Raw genomic sequence first — 15196 nt, 5'->3', positions numbered from 1 at the left:
AGTAGCCTCTCAAGGCAATTCTCCAGTCCGGCTATTAAACGTCCAGACACCGTCAAGCGTGCCCGGAGTAACCTACAAAAAGACCGCCTGTCACGTTCGGAGCAAGCGTAGCAGTGCGGCACCAACCCCAGCCCTCGCGACATTGCGAAACCAGTCCTACGCGTACATAATTATGCCCTGGAAATACCATGGGCATATGGGGCGGGGCACAACCAAGGCACGCCCAACAGGCGGCTCAACCGCACTAGGGGATCCAAATTTTGTCATTTCTTTTTTCTTACTTTCAGGACTCCATTCTCTGGAAGGCCTGTCCAGCAATACAATCGCCGAACACACGATGCAACAGCCAGGGAGGCAGCAAGCTACGTCGAATGTCCAGGTGGTATCTTTAACAAGCTAAATACCTGTCTTACATAAAGTCTCACAGCTTGCCCCTGGAGGGGGACATGTCAAATAATCCCATCTCTTGCTTATCGCACTATTTGTATCGTTCTGCTTTCACAGCAGCCTTTTAATAAACAATACATAGCTCTTGTCTATTATTGCATTCATTTTTTATGTAAATATGTTCAGTTATGACATTATGCAACCGTACACTTTGGTACGACCAATACACCAGGGGCTTAAGTACCCCAGAATATGGTGTGAGAAGACCGAACACTTTCACGAGTGCGGCACCCCGAACTTATAGCATTATATGCATCGGCTCCGAATCATGTCTTGGGTCAATAGTTGGGTTTGCCCGGCTCCCATGTTTTGGTACCTTACGTTCCGCTATATCGGCTAAGGTAGCACTGGGAGAACTACTGCGATTGTGCCCCAGTTGAGCTGGGTTAAGCACCTCAGCAGAGAAAGCTAAAACTGACTGTCATGATAGGGCGAGAGCCGGTCGCTGTTCGAGAGGTTTTTCGAGTCCCTAAAGACTTATGCCGCTTAGAGCGAGGAGCTAGCTTCGTCTGGCCTAGGCGTGGATAGCGCCCCGAACTCGATCTTCCGAATACTAGGGGCTTCGCCAAAATTTAAAATTATAGAATTCTATGGCTAAGTCAGAGTGATAAAGCATTATAGTCTGATTGCCTTGTTCGTTGTGCTGAGCGCCTCCCTCGAAGGACCCAAGAATCGGAACAAGAGCGCTCAGGTTTATCCCGAACACCCCAGCACTCGTGGCATGGGGGTAGAAGCCAACGACTTGCATCTCTTAGATTTAATAAACGGCCGCACAGAAGGTAATATTTTAAATTCAAAAAGCGTTGCTTGGCGCATATGAACAAGTTTTCAGCGCACAGGATAAACACGAGCGAGTTTACTCAAAAATTAAATCCTTGGAACATTCGTTCACCACAAGGCGGGCACCCTTCAGGATGCCCTCATAATACATCTCGGGCCTGCGATGCTCCTTCCCCTCCGGTGGCCCATCTGTCACCAGCTTCTTAGCATCCAGCTTGCCCCAGTGCACTTTAGCATGGGCAAGGGCCCTACGGGTGCCTTCGATGCATACGGAGCGCTTGATGACTTCAAGCCGTGGACAGGCATCCACTAGCCGCCTCACCAGCCCAAAGTAGCTCCCAGGCATGACCTCCCGAGGCCATAGCCAGACTATTAGGCCCTTCATGGCCTGTTCGGCTACCTTATGGAGCTCGAGCAACTGCTTCAGCTGGTCGCTCAAGGGCACCGGGTGTCCGGCCTCAGCATACTGGGACCAGAACACCTTCTTCGTCGAGCTCCCTTCCTCGGCTCGATAGAATGCGATGGCGTCGAACACACTGCGGGGCAGATCTGCTAATGCTCCTGGAGAGCTCCGGACTCGGGTAAGTAACAAGTAATTCACTTTCACATGCTTGCTTAGCATAAAGAATGCCTTACCCGCCGCTATCTTCTTCATCACCTCAATTTCCTGGAGGGCTTTTTGGGCTTCGGCCTTGGCGGATTTGGCGCTCCCAAGGGCCGAGGCAAGCTCAGACTCTCGAGTCTTTGAGTCAAGCTCCAATCTCTTGTGTTTCTTCACAAGAGCATGGAGCTCTTGCCGCACCTCCTCCGCCCGCGCCTCCTGCTTTTCTCTCTCGATGCGCTCCACGGCCGCATTGTCTTCGGCCTTGGACAGCGCTTCCTTTAGGGTCGCCACCTCGGTTGTGGCCCCTGTAACATTCACATTGGTCCTGTCACTATTTGCAACCAGGTATTTTTATATATACTTACATAAGGTACTACCTAACTTCCTTGTCCTCGAGCTGCTTCTTGGCAAGGCCGAGCTCGTTCTCAGACCGCTCGAGGCTCTGCTTCAATGCATCGACCTCCGCAGTCAGTGCGGCAGAGGTCAGCACTGTAGCCTGCATTCCCATATTGACATATTTATGTTAGACTCCTGCGTATATCTTTTTAGATCCTTAGTCCGGCTTTTCTTTCCGAACACCAAACTGAGCATCAGGGGCTACTGTCTATGCGGTAATATTTTTACATGTCTTAAATACATACCTCAAAGCCTGTTAGAAGGCTGGCACAGGCTTCTGTCAGCCCGCTCTTGGTGGACTGAACCTTCTGGATCACCGCACTCATAATAGTGCGGTGCTCCTCGTCGATGGACGTGCCGTTAAGCACCTCCAGCAAATTGTCTGGTACCTCCGGTTGGACGGAGGCCACCGGCTTCGTAGGCTTGCCCTCCTTACGAAGGGGCCGCCTGCCGGACTCCGGAACCACTGAAGGTTCCGGCACGGTGTCCGGCCCAGGGCCGGACTTAGAGCCCTTTGGGGTTTTATCCCCTTTGCGCCTGGAGTCCGGAAGGTCGCCTTGTGGCGCCTCCCGGGCTACCCCCTCCTAGCTTGGCCCCTTGTGGGACTCCACCTCAGCATCATTTGAGGGGGCGAGGGGAGGTAGCAGTCGGGAGTGAAAGACTATTCACATCCAACGAATCCAGGGATCCACTCGACGAAGCGTCGAGCTGGGCCTTGGGCGGACTGCGTGATTATGTTCGGTGTTAGAAGATATTGTGCAGTAAAGGAACACCATGAGTTATTCTGGTATCCGGATACTTATGATTTTGCCAGGGGCTTGGCCCTGGATGGCCACTCCTCTTCGCCATCATCGGTGTTGGTGGAGTAGTCCGGGAGAAGGGTATTTTCCTTCTTGGACCCTCCGGCCTCCCCAGTTGGGGCGGCCTTCCTTTTCTTTCCTCCCCCGATGGAGGGGGAGAGGCTTCTTCTTCCTCCTACTCGTCTTCTGGGGAGGAGTTCGCTTCAGAGTCGTCGGACGATGAATCCGACACCACCAGGTGCCGAGAACTCTTTCGAGTTCCCGTGGCCTTCTTCTTGGCCTTCTTCTCCGGCACCGCGTGTGGTGCCGGGACCAGCAGCTTCGCCAAGCGGGCATCAGCTAGGCCTTTGGGCAAAGGAGCCGGACAGTCAATCTGTCCGGACGTCTTCTTCCAGTAATGTCAAAGGAGCGGGGGCTTAGATCCCGCATAGAGTCAAACTATGAAAAACAAGCATCCTGTAAAGGGTAAAACAAGCTTACCACGCTGGCTTGGCGCTTCGCACAGAATCCGCGATCCTCGGTAATGGGAGGGTGAGCCTTGGAGCCCTTGAATAGCACCTTCCAAGCGGCCCGTGCGTTGTGTCAAAGAGCCTGGACAGAGTTTGGTGTTGGGCTGGGTCGAACTCCCACAAGTTAAAAGCCCGCCATTGACATGGGAGGATCCGGCGGAAGAGCATGACCTGGACTACGTTGACAAGTTTAACCTTCTTGTCCATCAGGTTCTGGACGTAGGTTTGGAGTCCGGTCACCTCTTCCGAATTACCCCACGACAGGCCCGTCTCTTTCCAAGAGGAGAGCCGTGTGGGGATGCCAGATCGGAATTCGGGGGCCGCTGCCCATTCAGGGTCACGTGGCTCGGTGATGTAGAACCACCCCGATTGCCACCATTTGATGGTTTCCATGAAGGAGCCCTCGAGCCATGTGACGTTGGGCATCTTGCCCACCATGGCGCCTCCGCACTCCGCTTGCCGGCCACCCACTACCTTTGGCTTGACATTGAAGGTCTTTAGCCATAAGCCGATGTGGGGCTTGATGCGGAGGAAGACCTCGCACACGACGATAAACGCCGAGATGTTGAGGATGAAGTTCGAGGCCAGATCGTGGAAATCCAGGCCGTAGTAGAGCATGAGCCCCCGGAAAAATGGGTGGAGTGGGAAGCCAAGTCCGCGGAGGAAATGGGGGAGAAACACCACCCTCTCATGGGGCCTAGGGGTGGGGATGAGCTGCCCCTCATCTGGGAGCCGGTGCGCGATGTCATTGGACAAGTATCCGGCTTTCCTCAACTTTTTGATGTGCCCCTCCGTGACGGAGGAGGCCATCCACCTGCCTCCCGCTCCGGACATGGTTGGAGAAGGTTGAGGCGGGAAGTGTGGACTTGGGCGCTGGAGCTCGAGCGCGCGGAAATGGATAAGCAAAGGAGGAAGAAGGCGTAGATGGAAAGGGTGGATCCTTATCCCCTTATATGGGCGGACGAAACTATGTAGCCCCACCAGCCTGGTAAAACTCGCTTATCTCCCAAGCATCGTGATTAATGGCACGGTTGGGTTACCCACGCCCGTATTGATGAGAATCCCGGAATAAGGGGACACGATATCTGCTTTGACAAGACGTGCCAAGGAAACCGCCTCGCTAAACGCGCTGAGTGGGACGGTAAAACGATTCGAATGAAGGCTTGGCCATGGCATGATGTCACGCTGCGGAATACGTCAGCAGATTAGATTTGTACAAATATTATTCTCTCTACGGTGGTATGTGAAACTTATTTTGCAGAGCTGGACACTATCCTTGTGTTCAAACATCTTCTATGAAGTATTCGGAGGTGGAACCCACCTTGCAATGCCGAAGACAATTTGCGCACCGGACTCGTCGTCATTGAAGCCTGGTTCAGGGGCTACTGAGGGAGTCCCAGATTAGGGGGTGTCCGGATGGCCGGACTATGACCTTTGGCCGGACTCCTGGACTATGAAGATACAAGATTGAAGACTTCGTCCCGTGTCCGGATGGGTCTTTCCTTGGCGTGGAAGGCAAGCTTGGCGATACGGATATGTGGATCTCCTCCCATTGTAACCGACTCTGTGTAACCCTAGCCCTCTCCGGTGTCTATATAAATCGGAGGGTTTTAGTCCGTAGGACGAACAACAATCATACCATATGCTAGCTTCTAGGGTTTGGCCTCTCTGATCTCGTGGTAGATCTACTCTTATATTACCCATATTATCAATATTAATCAAGCAGGAGTAGGATTTTACCTCCATCGAGAGGGCCCGAACCTGGGTAAAAACATCGTGTCCCTTGTCTCCTGTTACCATCCGCCTAGACGCACAGTTCAGAACCCCCTACCCAAGATCCGCCGGTTTTGACACCGACACTTCCTCTCCCCATTGCTTCTACCTGGTGCCATGGCGGCGCAGCAGATCACAGAGTCCGAGGTGAGGCGCATGACACAGGAGCTCCATGCCAAGGATGCGGAGCTCAGGGCCAAGGACGTGGAGCTCCGTGAGCTCAAGGAGGAGAGGAGTTCCATGCTCCTCCGTTATGTGCGGAGTTCACGGAGCTTCAAAAGTGGCAGGCATCCACCACAAAGATGCTCGAGGCGTCGGCGGCGTTGCTGCAGAAAGTGGGAGATACGATAGGCCGTCAGGGGAGCCGGCTGGAGCGGGAGCGAGCCTATCATGACGATGTCCAGGATCGCCTCAGCCACTTGGTGAACCAAGTTGCCATGCACATGTTGCGGCTGCATGATGCCTACCGTCATGCCAGCGCGACGATGTTGCCTGTCGAGCTAAACCCGTTCGACCACCTGGTCGACTTCAACGAGATGTGGCTTCCTGACCTAGTCTCCTTCTTCACCTATATCTCCGAGCAGCTGAGCCATCTCCGCGCGATGGTGGGGGCTGAGCTAGACAAGGAGGGGTTGCGGGCTGCCGTCGCCGTTGCTGGGCGAATCCTTTCAGGGCTCCGTCACCGGAATCCATTCGTGCCATTGGACGCCGTCTTTAACGAGCTGGCTCCCGTCGACCGGGAGCGGGCTCTGCGGGCGGTTGCACCCTGCATCACCAACGTCATGCGCCTCGAGAAGCAGAGGAACTTCGGTGGTGTTTAGGTGCCCTCTGCATGGGCATGTCCATGTCTCGGCACAACATGACCGTTGGATCAAACTCAGACGGTGCAGATCAGTCACTGTAGCACAAAGCGTGTGGGTGTGTTTGATTGCATTCTCATCTCACTATAGCTGTTTCCTCTTCGTGTATTTTTGTCAACCTACTAGTGTGGACTCATGCACCCTTCATGCACTCTGTCAAACACCCAAAAGTGGGTCGAGAAGGGAACTTTTGCTCCCATCCTGTGCACCCTTCATACACCCTGTCTAACACTATTCGTGCTTCATATAGTTCATGTTTCGTGGAGTGCTGTAGCATCTTACTCTCCGTGCGCTGTGGACCTAGTTCTGTTAACATTGATCTCACCGTTCATTCTCGACCGGACAGTCGGAAAAGAGGTACTATGTTACATATAGGAGTAGTTGACATGCGCACAACATCATTTGTTATCGTCATATCTTACTACACTAGCAACAAGATTGTGTAGTACTGACGTATGAACCACTGCACATGCCTAGTAGTAGGAGCATTGTGTATGTTCAAGTGACTGCCGTGTTTCGCACTCCTCCGTCGTAAGAGTGGAAATGCTTGATGTAATCATTTTTTTCTTCAGAATGAAAAACAGTGGACACGCTCTACCGTGCGGATACTCCTCTAGCCATGCACTAAATTACTCACTTTCGCCGACGTGTGGGATAGCCAGCACCTGGTTCCACCAGCCATGCACTAAATTACTCCGTAGAGTGATGGTAGACTACCCCGATCGAACCGCCGCATTAATGCCCAATGAGCCGTCAAATCACAAAACCCCCTCCTTTCCAGCAGTAAGTTGGACGGACGAAGCAACCATCATTTCACTCTTCTCTCTCAGCTTCCTCTCTTGAAGAAAACCCCCACTCGCTTCGCTTCTCCCTCATCTCGTTCCTCCTTTCACTCTTCTCTCTCAGCTTCCTCTCTTGGATGGACGCCGGAGCACCGGCCGACGTGATGTCTATGGCTCTGGCCAAAACCGTCGAGGCTCATGGTACGAAGAAGCGCAAGCACCCCGCCGAGACTACCGCAGACAAGCTCAAAGCCATCGCCCTGTCCAAGCCCCCCTCTCCGGGATCCCTCATTAAGCAAGTCCAGGTGATGTCTCTTGTTGACGATCTTTTTCTCGATCTTGATCGTGTTTTTTCATCTAACATGCAGTACTAGTACTGGTAGTACAACTTTCTGGGTGATCTTGCATGTGATTTTAGTGTGCCAAATGACGGTTCTAAATTCCTCTTTTGACCAAAACATGCGAGAGGTTGACACTGATTTCTTATAGATTACTTTCAACTACTCCCTCTGTTCCATATTTCTTGTCTTAGATTTGTCTAGATACGGATGTATCTAATACTAAAATGTGACTTGATACATCCGTATCTAGACAAATCCAAGACAAGAATTTTGGGACGGAGGGAGTACTTTATGAACATCAATGCTACCTTTTAAGAGGGTATATTTGCCTCAGTAGCTTGTGTTATGGATATTGCATGTAATCCCTCTACTCTCATGCCTTTGGAGACATGTTCTAGTGTCTTTGTTCACTCATTTCTGTGCATATATGTAGTCATATATGGAGTATAATATCGAAAATCATATTATATTTCTGAACGGAGGTAGTAATAAAATATGGTTTCTGTTTGAATTAGAACTAGGTCCGCCGTGGAGATGAAGTTCTCAAAGTCATGCCGTGTGAACTGGAAGACCTGATGATGAGTTCTACTGCTGAACCATCCAGCTGTTGTGTCCTAGTTGCCACGTGTCCCGAACTAGTGTTTTCCTGTAGCATTGTTGTCAGGCGTGTTCTCGAGGCTGTACTTGACCACAACAATTTCCTGGATGTGCCTTCAATTACGAAGGGTGTGGTTCTTGTAAAGCTTCCCAACAAATATGATGCGGCATGTCTTCATCATCATGTTTATGAGTGGAAAGACCACTCTGTTAGGTTCTCCAAGGATGACAAGATGGTGATGGTGCATGTAGACATCTCACACGAAGTCCATGGCCTAGTCAGTTATGCGGGGTTCATCCCGTAGGTCGGTGGCAAGAAATAATCTGTAGAGTTTAGTTAGTGCAACTTTGCTTGTCTATAGTAAGTACTATTGTTTAGTACTTGATTTGTGTTTGTGAACCCTGTATTGTTTATTAGTACTGCCGCTTTCGGTGTGTGGTCAGTCCTGAGAACGGTCTATGTTAATGTCTGTCCACTCAATTTAGTCTGTACATTTTGAAGTATCCAGATCATATTTTTTGTGAGGACGGTTTATCAATTATGGTTACACTCCAATATATGTATGCATTGCAGGGTTTATCGCACCCACCAGGATTTCTAGTCCCATGGATGTTCGGTCCATACGATTTGTCACGACCTTTGACTGTCCTGCTTGTGGGAGTAGGCGGGCCCCCTGCATGCCACGCGTAGTTGGACGATTAATCTTCTGTTTAGTACTTCAACATAGTGATTTCCTGGTAAGGATTCACTTGTGTCACATCAAGTAAATCTTATTGATTTACTGTCTAAATCTTATTGATTTAATGTTATGTTTTCTTTCTTTTCCTGCAATTTTATGATGTAGGTTTTGCCATGTGACATTCATCACAGAATAAACCGTTTGGTTTGCTCTACGATGGCTATTTTTGCAGGTTTCACTTCTTATGTCGTGTCAGTAACGAAGGCACTATCCATCACTTATATTACTGGAAAAAATAGGATCAGTCTGTTCTCTGAGTACAAGCTGAATCCCTATGATGAACTGCAGTTTGGTTTAACAAAAACGCCACAATTAGTCCTTCTTGCGTTTAAAAGAAATGAAGAAAAAAACTGGATCACGGTCACGGATCCTAGTCAAGTTAGAAAGCTGATCATAGCAGACCAGACACGATCATCGATATCTTGCACAGATCAAGCACCGACAGTTGCTCTAGCACTGACAGCGGCAACAGCTCAGTCTGATCCAGCTGAGGATTGGGCACCGACCGCATCAGCGGACCAGTCTGATCTACCGGAGGATCGGGCATCGACACCGGCACCTGCTCCGACATCGGCACCAGCTCTACAAGGAGCACCATCTCCGACAGCAGCAGCGGCTTCGGCACCTGCACCAACACATGCACTTGCATCTGCTCCAGCCCGTGCAGTTGCACCAGCAACAGACTGGGCTGTAGTTCGCACTTCATATACCAAAGTCCTTACAAAAACTGACATGTCCACCTTCTTGGTAAGCATTGGCCGCCCAAGTGCTTTGTTATTTTTTCTTTCCATGTTGTTTCACATGATTCACTGTGTTGATCTAACTGTTTGGGTATGTCTTCTTGTTTGCAAACAGAGAATTCCTAGAGCAATGAGGGAGTCGTTCAACAATCCAGGCGACCGCGGCCAAGTTTCTCTTACCATGCACAGCCTTGGTGTGAATGAACCTGCTCAATATACCATAAGTACAAAGGATGGTCGCATGATGATTGATGCTAAAGGATGGTCAAGGTTCAAATCTAAATCATATCTTGCGGTAGGGGATGATGTCAAAATCGAACTTTCTCGGCAAGGAGAGCTGGTCCAAATCAACTTTGAAATTCTTCAGTAGCAACACGCAACTGCCGAACAGATCTATCCTCCGAGAGATTTTGATGTAATAATCTGGCATGGTGAAACAAGTGTCATGTGTGTATAAGTAGTACGATAGTATTATTTATCACATGGTATATCGTTGATAGAATTGCAACTCTGATTGCTGGTTAGGAACTGTAGTTCGATTTCATTCCAACAGCTGCCGTGCTTTATTCAATTTTGTGTATTCGCCTTGCGACAGCATCTATAACCAGCGCCGTAACGATCGCTTGCAATATGAAAAGCGCTGAGGTAGAACACATGGGCCCCCAAACATGCAGGGTCGTCCGGCGGCCCAAAGTCCAGAACCGTGAGCCTATCTGAGTATTATATTCTCAGCTGAACCCCCATAAAAAAGCTGAACCCCCATAATGCCCGTGCGCTGTAGAGGGAGTATATTTCTCGGCAAGGTGAGCCTGTGATATAAAAGATTTGTATATTTCTTTACAGAGGGAGTATCTCTCTGTCAAAAAATATACTTATGTGTAACTAGTTACTCCTGTCTTTCTACTTCCTTTCGCTGATATGTGGGGCAACCGGGAACGGGGTCCACGTGCCATATGCACAAATTAGAGTGCACAACTTCACGGTAGACACACCCTGGTCGTAGCGCGGCAGTAATGCCCAATGAGCCGTTAAATCACAACCCCCCCTTTCCAGCTTTAGCAGTAAGCTGGACGAACGAAGCGGCAATATTTCACTGGGCCTGAATCCCCTTCTCCCTCGTCCTCTTGTTCCGAGAAAACCCCTGCTCGGCGATTGCATAGGGTTTTCTCATGGAGAACCAGGTACAAATTCTTCGTCCATCCCCGATAAATCCAAGTCCCTTGGTCACAGGTAATCCTAGGATGGCAGCCGCCGCCGTTGATGCATTTTTCTTTGTACTGAATCTAGTGTGTTTCAGTTGCAGTGCCCAAAGTGCGAGTACCCTACAGATTTCTGCGCCTTCGGCGAGACGCCACACTTGTTCCTTCTCATCCTAACACAACATTTTGAAACACGCACAGTATGTTCCTAGAATCCTCTTTTCTATCTGGGAGGGTGGTTTTTTTAACATGCTGTGTTCTCATATTATTTTTCCTGCAGTGTATTATTTGCTCTGTCAGAACACATGTACTCAAGATGCTCGGCCTTGCCATAACTAAATACACTAGTTTAATGGTCACAGTGAAGACAAGCCATGGATATTACTTCCGAGTTGGGTTCATGAACCAAGAACATCGCTGCTTTTTTTATGGCCGGACTTGGATAAACTTTCTCAAGTGTTACAGACTGAAAGTTGGCGCACGAATGTTGATGGAAATAGCAGAACCTGGTCTCATCTTCACTATGATCTTCCACCCCGACGTTGTTCCAATTGTTCATCCATGTTAGTTTTGTATCTGGTTCTTGCTTGTTGCCTCGATTACATCTTAATCCACCTATTCTGTCTAACTAATCACAATTTAACTTTAGAAGTAGCAACGAATCTCTCAAGGAGATGCTACTTATAACTAATATTTTCTTATAATTGGTGGAACATGTAGGTTTTTTCAGAGTTAAGCAATATGCTCGTTTATTACTCTATAATAACTCGGCTGTTACTAATGGCACTGAAGTTGACTGGATCGACATCCACAAGTTCCTACACTTTATTGATCGTCTTGAGGTCCTTGTGGGGCGTTTCAATGGTGTAAGGCCACGTGGGATATGTGTGCCACTGATGCACTCGTTGAACAGGTCCAACTGTGTCGAGAAACATATGGTACGAGCTGTTTTCTGTTATATATATTGTTCATAAACTATTGCTTATACACAGTTTTACAGCTGTGACCTTCTTGAAACAGGAACTGCTGAGTTCTATTGTTCCTATACAGATGCCTGACCATGGTCGGGTCAGACTTGCGCTTGGTCACAACATGATGTTTATGTCGACCTACTCAATTCCCCTTGGAGGTGAAAAGATACTTATTCATGGGTGGTCTCAAATAATGAAGGCCCGTCCATCTTGGAGAATAGGACAGAATATTATGTTCATGCTTTTCCATGGCTCTAAAGCGAATATCCTGTTTATTGACCATGTTGCGAGATGAAGCCGCTTTCAGAAGGTTGTGGATGCATGGGGTGGCACCTGGGCCTTGTCCTGGGGCTTGGCGGCCTCACCCTTGGTTAACTGTAGGCAAAGTAGCACTGTTCGAGGCGTGCTTTGTACGATTGAACCTGTATAAGTACTCATACTGCTTTTAGCTTTGGTTGTTAAGTGCCCCTGCTGGTTTCAGTTAAGGTTGTTAAGTACTCCTGCTGCTTTTACACTTTGTCGTGTTTCTTAAGTCCTGTCTTCCTCCAGCCACCAAAACCAAACCAGCGCCGGCGGGGCCGCCTGCTTCCGCCTCCCACAGCTGGATGTGCCTCAGCGCACGCATCACTGCCCCACCGTCTCCTAAATCGTTAACGCCGACGTCCTCCGCGCGCTTTGGTGCGCTCGCCGCGGCGCTGCCCTCTCGTGTTGTCAACATGGTCAACAAACAACAGGAATCGGCAGAAGTACGTGGAGAGGATGACAGTAGGGTCCCACCACGTTAGCGTATGGAAAAAATAAAATGCTTCCTCCTAGTGTTTTCCTGACATCTGGGACCCATGACATTGTGAGCGTATATAGTCAATAGACAAGAGAGCACCACAAGATCGGATGACACCTGGGACGTAGCTACTCGAACAGTATTTTTTTGTTTGGTATTGTTGAGACGGAGCAGGGTTTGAACTGGGTTGTGCCCCGTCTAGCCCAGGCTTATATTTTATGTTCACCATGTGACCAACCCAGCTATTTTTTCATTGTGAAAGTGAGCCCAGTTTAATTTTTTTGAAGAATACCCAATCCAGGCCTACTTATTTTTCTACGCCCTGATTGGCTGCAACTCTTTCAAGACGCCTGCAAATATTGAAAGTGATATGAAATGGGTTGTAAATATAAAAACAGATGACAAATTGGCAATTACTTTATAATTTCTGATTTTTTTCACATTTTCAGATTCCTATTTCATTGGGCATTAACCTAATTTAAATATACCTTCAAAGTACTTTAAATCTGGCTCGACATTTCAGTATTAAAAATAGTTTGGAACCCATAGAAATATGCGAAATTGTCCCTGGTCAACCAAAAAAACGACTGTAAAAAATTGCATAAGAAGTTGCCATGGGCTATATATAAATTATTAAAAAAAGAGGGAGTGGTCTGACTTGTGGGCCTGTTTAGTTGACGCGTATGCAAGATTTTTTAAGTTATTATATACATCAACAAATGATTCTAGCAGACGTAACTGTTGCATGTCAATCCAATGGCCGTCGTGTTTCTTCAATCTCTGATCTTCTTGCTCTAGCCGCCAAAGCAGCGCCGGCGGGACCGCCTGCTCCCGCCTCCCGTGGCCGGATGTGCTGCCGCGTAAGCCTCAGTGCCCCCTACTACTCCCACTGCTGGCCAGGGCATCCCTCTACTCACCCACACCCCCTGTTATTCTGCGGCGACGGCAGCCTCACACCGCAGCCGAACCGGTGAACCCTCGTACTCCTCTCCGCGTGGGCTTCCACTGCCGCATCTTCCCCGGCTCCGTGTCATCCCCTTCCTAGGCCTCACCGTCGTCCACCGCCGTGGTGCTCTCGGCGCGGTGTGGCCAATGTGGTCAACGACCGACTTCCATCAGAAGAGTACTGTACGTGGAGAGGCTGACAGCTGGGTCCACGGCATCCGCAAGGAAGTGCCTCCTTATTACACGGAAAATAATACTTCCTCCACCTAACAGTAGGGACCCACCGGATGGGCCACCAGTATTTCGCGAAAAAAATGTTTCCCCCTGACTGCTAGGACCCACGGGACGGGCCACCATATTTCGCGAAAAAAACGTTCCCCCCGCTGTCAGCTCGGACCCACCGAAGTGCCTCCTTATTACGCACAAAAAAATGAATACCCCCTGCTAGCTGGGACCCACTTTGGTGGGAGGCTGACTTGTGGGCCTACTGAGTTGACTGGGACGGAGGCCTTTGTCAACTTTAGTCAATATATGAACAATTCTAGCTCAAGTGATCGTACGATGTCCATCCAACGACCGCAGTGCTTCTTCAACCTCTGGTCTTCTTGCTCCAGCCGCCCAAAGCAGCACCGGTCGTGCCGCCTGCTCCTGCCGCCCCGTGGCCGGATGTGATGCCACGGAGGCCTCACCACCCCCTACTACTCCCACCGCTGGCCAGGACATCCCTCTACGCACCCACACCCCCTGTTATTCTGCGGCGACGGCAGCCTCACACCCCAGCCGAACAAGTGAACCCTCATACTCCTCTACGCGTGGGCATCCACTGCCGCGTCTTCCCCGGCTCCGCGTCGTCCCCTTCCTAGGCCTCGCTGTCGTCCACCGCCCTGGTGCTCTCAGCGCGGCATGGTCAACGTGGTCAAGGAATGGCTTCCATCGGACGTGGACTGTACGTGGAGAGGCTGACAGATGGGTCGACGGACGTAGCAAGGAAGTGCCTCCTTATTACGTGCAAAATAATTATTCCTCCACCTGACAGCGGGGACCCACCGGACGGGCCACCGTATTTCACGAAAAAAACATTTCCCCCTGTCTGTTGGGACCCACCAGCTGCATCTTCGCACGCAAGGAAGTGCGTTCGAAAAAAACGATTCGCCCCCCTGACTGCTGGGACCCACCAGCTACATCTTCGCACGCAAGGAAGTGCGTTCGGGCAAAAAAAACGATTTGCCCCCCTGACTGTTGGGACCCACCAGCTACATCTTCGCACGCAAGGAAATGCCTAACAGTCGGGACCCACCTGGTCGAAGCGTACGTAGCGTTGTCATTCTGGTCGCGAACATGTACGTACATATATACTGGTCCATGTAGAGGCGCGAACGTGTTGTAGTAGAGGCGCGTACGTGTCGTAGTAGAGGTGCGCACGTAGCATGTACACGTACGTACAGCGGCCAGGGTGCAAGAAAGAAAATACAGCCACGTACGTACATACGGGCGGGGTCTCGAACGCCTACTCGCACATACGTATGGCCAGGGCTCGTGTACATGGCTGGGTCGGAACGGAGAAACAACGTTGTTGTCGTGTTCATGGGGAGGCAACAGAATGCTCGTGTTCGTGGGGAGGCAACAGAATGCGTCATGTTCATCGGGAGTCAACAGAACGTGTGGGAACCAACTGGCTGGGTCGGAACAGAATGCATGGTCGTGTTCATTGGGAGGGCTTGGACAAAACAGGCGATGGAAACGAGGTCTAGCGTACCGCAAAACGGAGGAAACGGACCTTCTACATTAGAAAAGGGGTCCTGTTGATCGGGAGGGGTGTGGCGTACCGCAAAACGGAGGAAACGGACCTCCTATGGTCGAAACGGGGGTCCTGTTGATCGGGAGGGGTGTGGCGTACCGCAAAACAGAGGAAACGGACCTCCTACGGTCAA

The sequence above is a fragment of the Triticum dicoccoides genome, chromosome 7B (assembly GCF_002162155.2).
Source record: "Triticum dicoccoides isolate Atlit2015 ecotype Zavitan chromosome 7B, WEW_v2.0, whole genome shotgun sequence".
In the NCBI taxonomy this organism is placed as follows: domain Eukaryota; kingdom Viridiplantae; phylum Streptophyta; class Magnoliopsida; order Poales; family Poaceae; genus Triticum; species Triticum dicoccoides.
Note: the sequence above shows the minus strand (reverse complement) of the source record.